We start from the raw sequence: 6,317 nt of genomic DNA on the forward strand, positions 1-6,317 counted from the left end.
AGACTGAGCCACACTGGCAACATTACCCTATTGAATATGTGTTTCTCAATTTTTTTTCAAAGCATCAAATATCAAATTTGAAAGGTGGATGGGCCATACCAGCACTTGCTCCTTCCTGCTTTGCCCTCCTCCGTCCTGCCCTCCCTGTTCCTCATGCCCAAGTCCCTTCACCTGCCCACAGTACAGGGAACGCAGAGAGTGAGAAAAGGCAAGCTACCTGGGAAGTTGCCAGCCCCAACATGTATCAGAAAAAAAAAAAACTTCCCTTTCACCAAGAAAGCAGTAAGTCTGAGAAGAGAGTTATGCTTGTTTGGCTGCTTTTATTGTGACATTTATTACTAATTTGGTTTTGTTTGGCTAGTCATTTAATCCTAATTGAATCAAAGAAGCTCTCAGGAATTGCAGACAGGTCACTTTTATGTCCCTTAGGCCTCTTCTAAATACACTGATGTGGGGAGGGGAGCTCAAAGACACTGCAGATGCTGAGCCACTAAGGAACATGGGCCCAGGTGGGGTACCCTGGAGGCTGACCTCACAAACCAGCTGCCTGGTGAGAACAGTGGAAATTGAAGTGAGGGACACAACCAACCGAGAAGAGCCAGGAAATTCTCAAACTACCCGGTTGTTCAGCTCCCACCACACGTGGTGGACTTCATTCTGCATTAATCATAAAAGGGAACCACTCCTGTACTTTATGACTAAGAGAGGCACATGACAAGTGCCCTCCCCCAAGGGGAAAGTTGGAGGCCCCACCACAGATCCTTTGGCCATCCTCCATTCCTCCCAGGACCCTCTCCTGTTATGAATTTGCCCATCATTCCTCCACCTGGTCCCTCTGCTGGTTGGACTATCTGCCTAACTTTCACATTTGGCTTTGAGGAGAAAAGTCCCACCCCACCCCTCGATCGGCTATGCTCTGACCTCTCTTTAAGAAGCCGGGGCCAGAGTCCCAGGGTGGTGACCATAATAAACAGCAGGTCAGATGAAAGTGCTACATGACTAGATGGTTTGCCTATGTCCACATTCCTGAGGCCCAGGCAGCACAGAGAGTGTGCATCAGTAAGGAGATGAGAAACAGGGGACATGCCCCAGGGAGATGCCCAGAGGTGGAGCATCAGCAGCTGAAATGAGATCTCTAAGAAGAGGGGCCTCCAGTAGTGCCCCAGGCCCACTGAGAGAGTTGTACTCTGTCCATGTTCTCAGCGGTAGACAGAAACAGGAAAGGGGTAGAAGTGGGGAGGGCTTCCATGACGAGCAGGGAGAAAGAGCAGAAACACCTCCCCAGACCTGAGCTTCACCCTGGCCAGAGAACACCTGATGGCCTTGCAGCTGCCAGGCATGGGGATGGCTGGCATTTCTCAGTAGCCACACTGGAAAGAAATGAAAGTCAACTGTCCCAGAGATCTTCAGAAGGCTCTGGGGGTTTGACTGGTTTTTATGGTCCTGGATATCTGGATAATTTGCTAACACATGCTTGCTGTAGAGTAAGTGCTCAATGAATAGGAAGTTAATTCATACATATTACATAATAAAGGTATACTGTAACCTGAATGTTTGTGTTTCTCCAGAATTCAGATGTAGTATCCTAAATCCCAGAGATGATGGTATTAATGACAGTGAAACCCTCATGACTGACAACGATGTACAAGAGAAACCTAACTCCACCTGGAATTGAACCTGAGACCCAGGTATGTGCCTTGACCTAGAATCTAATCAGCAACCTTTTGGTGCACAGAACAACACTCAACCAACTGAGCCACTCCACCTCTGTTCCAAATCCCAGGAAGATCCCTAGTCCTTTCTGCTCCTGTGTTAAGCATATGAACTCAGTGGTCAGTGTGCATGATAGCAACCGGTCAATGGGTGGAGAAACACATAGCAAATTAGCCTTTTATACACACACACACACACACACACACACACACACACACACACAAAGTCTGCAACCCAAAAGAGATCCCTCACTCAACCATGCTGGTCCTCTGATCTCAGACTTCTAGCCTCCAAAACTATGAGAAAGAAATTTCTGTTGTTAAGCCACCCAAGTTCCTGGTATTTTGTTGTAGCAGCCTGAACACAATAATACAAAGTGTTTATATTTACACTAGTGACCTGGTGCAAAAATTCATTCACATCAAAAGGAAATTAATTAGAAGAAATATTTTAATATTCCTATTTGTCCTTTCTTTATAATGTGTCAACCAAATTCACAATCGACAATGACAGATGTAAATATACATGTGCAGTTGGCACCAGTGAGAGCTTTATATGTATCACACATGCATGAGTCAACCTAGCCTTTTATGTATATAGAATAAACTTGCTTAGCCAGGACCAGTTTGGCTCAATGGATAGAGCGTCGGCTTGGGGACTGAAGGGTCCTGGGCTTGATTCCGGTCAAGGGCATGTACCTTGATTGCGGGCATATCCCAGTAGGGAGTGTGCAAGAGGCAGCTGACCGATGACTCTCTCTCATCGATGTTTCTAACTCTATCTCTCTCCCTTCCTCTCTGTATAAAAAAAATAAAAAAAATTAAAAAAAGAATAAACTTGCTTAATTAGACCTGTTTTCTGATTTAGCTAAACTTTTTCAGCCTAGTGAAGTACCCCAAATTCTCTTTCAGGTAATTGTGAGCAACACATCAGTAAATATCAACATGAAGCAGATTATTACTGTAGATCACACAGGGAGAACAAAGGGCAAAATAATTAACTGCAGCAGTGTTTAAAACCTGAAGTCATTTTCAAGGACTACAATTTCTTACTTCTTTTCAATCATGTCAAGTTTCTAAACTTTCTAAATCTCAGTTTTCCAGCTAATGAAAAGAAAATAGGATTTTATCAAGGCTCCTATCTACCTACTCCAGGACTTTGTGAGGATCAACTGAGATGAGACATGGGAAAACCCTTCACAACCATTTGGTTGAAGTGTAAAATACTTGTACCTGGCAATAAAGCAAGTCATGTTCCTGGGCTGAAGAAACTCCAAGAAGGCTAGTCACTAGGGAGAGGAAGCTGGGTGTTGCTATGTGACATCATTACCTGGCACCTACAGCTACCATTTCCAGGCTGGGCTGGGCTGTGAGTCACACTGTGTGCCATAGCAGCATCAGCTGTGATTTGGTGGGGTGTTACTCCATGAGGGTGGTGGGGCCTGTGTCCCACTTGGGGGAAGCCAAGTGTTGCTTTGCTGGCACCAGGTCCATAGTGCCATTTCTCTGTAAGTGGCCAGTGCGTATTATGGCAGCTCCTGTGTTGAGCATATGAACCCAGTGGTCAATGTGCATGATAGTAACCGGTTGGATGGGTGGATAAACACATAGCAAATTAGCCTTTTATATATATACTAGAAGCCCAGTGCACAAAATTTGTGCACAGGGGAGGGAAGGGGTGGTGGTGTCCCTCAGCCCAGCCTGCACCCTCTCCAATCTGGGACTCCTCGAGGGATGTCCGACTGCCCTGGTGGGATCGGGCCTAAACGGGCAGTCAGACATCCCTCTCACAACCCAGGACTGCTGGCTCCCAACTGCTCACCTGCCTGCCTTTCTGATTGTCCCTAATCACTTCTGCCTGCCAGCCTGATCACCCCTAACCACTCCTCTGCCAGCCTGATTGATATCTAACTGCTCCCCTGCCAGCCTGTTTGCCCCCAACTGCCCTCCCCTGCTGGCCTGATCACCCCCAACTGCCCTCTTCTGTAGGCCTGGTTCCTCTCAACTGCCCTCCCCTGCTGGCCTGATCATCCACAACTGCCCTCCCCTGGCAGCCATCTTGTGTCCACATGGGAATGGCCATCTTTGACCACATAGGGACAGCCATCTTGTGTGTTGGAGTAATGGTCAATTTGCATATTACCTTTTTATTATATAGGAATTGGGGAAAAGGAAAGTAGTAAGCAAATGTTGGTGCTGGTAGATGCCTTAATCAAGAGAGAAAGCTAGTCCCATGGTTACTCTCGGCCACACCCAATCTAGCAATGCACAGGAGTGGAACTGGTTGAAAAGATTGGAAAATCCTAATCTATAACTTTTTCTATGGCACCCAGCATAAGAGGTACATTCACAAGTGTGCTGAACAAATTCTTTTTAACAAAAGCTATTATAGCACCAATTCAGAGAAGGCAATATTTTGGGTCATCTGGTCTTCAAAGGAATTGGCTGCAGCAGGTGGGTCCCCCCAATACGTCTCTATTGGGGTCTTCATTAATACTATACTCCGTAAGGCCAATACCATCCCTGCCAAGATTCCAGCATCGTCAGCACCTCCCACCTCCAGCCCAAGGAATTCTACACCCAATTCAGACTGCTCGTTCCCAACACTCCACAGATATAGTACTCCAAGTATGTTCCATGGGTCTAGTTGGGGGGATTGTGTCCACAATACCTTTTCAGTGGTTCTGGGAGGTCAAAACTATTCTCATAATAGTACCAAGACATCGTTACCTTTTTCACTATGATGGCATCTTGCACTGAGGTCAAAAGCAATGGTGAATAAAATTACTAACCCTTTGGCATGAATCCAGTCTCCTGTACTAGTTAGTAGTCATTATAGTCTTTACCACCACATAGTCTCTTAAAAAAAAAAAAAAAAAAAAAAAGCCAGTTTCACCTAAGAATATTTTGCAGAAATAATAAAATTGTTATTTTATTAAATTCAACCCTGGATTGCCTATTCTTAGTATGCTACTAAGTACAATGGGCATTCAAGAGTTGAATTTAAGCTATAAAAGAGTCATCTGCATGTTCTCTCCTTGCCAGGCTGGAGTGGCTCAGTTGGTTGAGTGTCATCCTATGCACCAAAAGGTTGCCAGTTTGATTCCAGGTCAAGACACATACCTGTGTTTTAGGTTCAATTTCCACTGGGGGTATATTTCTCTCACACATCAATGTCCTCAGATGAGGAAAATAAAAGATTAAATGTTCTCTCTTTTTCCAAGTGCATATCTGTGTAAAGTTGGATTATCACATATTTCAGATCAAAACAACGTGTTCCCACAGGTGGAGTACAGAAATGCTTCTATAAAGCCAGATAGAGATTTGCAAAATTATTTTTTTAATATATTTTATTGAATTTTTACAGAGAGGAAGAGAGAGGGATAGAGGGTTAGAAACATTGATGAGAGAGAATCATCGATCAGTTGCCTCTTGCACACCCCCTAATAGGGATGTGCCCGCAACCAAGGTACATGCCCTTGACTGGAATCGAACCTGGGACCTTTCAATCTGCAGGCCAACGCTCCATCCACTGAGCCAAACCAGTTTCGGCCTGCAAAATTATTTTTTAGGTGTCACTCTTCTTCCTTTTTGTTTTAGAAATATAGTTATTTTTCATGAAATTGTTATTTATGTTAACATATAATGGTTTTTTTATTTCTATTTTTTAAGTTATAAATAAATATGTAAAATATATTTAAATATTTAAAATTCTTCTCAGTTTTAATTTCAAGCCTGGAAAATCTGATAGATAGATCCTATTATAGATAAACAAAAGCTCTCAGAGTTCTCTATAATTTTTACATATTTAAATGGTCCTACGACCACAAGTGTAATCTGTAGGGAAGGAAATCAGTCCTCTGAGAGACTATAGGGAGAGAATTGCAGAAGCCCATGAAATAAACAATCCCTCTGTCACAGTTTCCTAACTAGCAATTTGCGACATTTTAGCCCATCCCAGCACTAGTCTTTGTGAGTCATGAGTAATCCTGTTTAAAATCCTTACTGAGTTCTCTCTCTCTCTCTCTCTCTCTCTCTCTCTCTCTCTCTCTCTCTCTCTCTCTCTCTCTCTCTCTCTCTTTAGTTCTATTTCAATGTTCCTTGTTGGAGAATACACTTAGGCAAAGGCTGGGTGTTTGAGCCACAACACCTGATCCAGAAACCTGCAGATGCCCATTGGCCACTTAACCTTTTGTAGGCGAAGTAGGCAGGAAGCAAGAACATGTTCCTGCCTGGCCTCAAAGTCTTCGTCCATTAGCAGGCCTGTCTCAGGCACAAGTTTTCCCACAATGCTTGGTTCTCCAGGACACTGTGTCAGTTACATCCCCATGTCCACCCATTTTCCTTCTGCTTCCTGCTACTGCCCTTGTATTATTTCATGAATGTCCCTTTGCTGGTGAGGATATTCACTTTGAAGGGACACATTTAGACCACATAATGCAGTTTATCAATTCTTTCCTCATGGGTTTTGCCTTTGATGTCATATTTAAACCCAATCCAGATCCAAACTGGAGGCCTTGGTTTTGGGTATCATTGCCAAACTTAAAGTCACCCAGATATTCTCTTCTGTTATCTTCCAAGAGTTTTATAGTTTTGCATTTTACA

Source organism: Pipistrellus kuhlii, unplaced genomic scaffold (genome assembly GCF_014108245.1).
Source record: "Pipistrellus kuhlii isolate mPipKuh1 unplaced genomic scaffold, mPipKuh1.p scaffold_m20_p_1, whole genome shotgun sequence".
Classification (NCBI taxonomy): Eukaryota; Metazoa; Chordata; class Mammalia; order Chiroptera; family Vespertilionidae; genus Pipistrellus; species Pipistrellus kuhlii.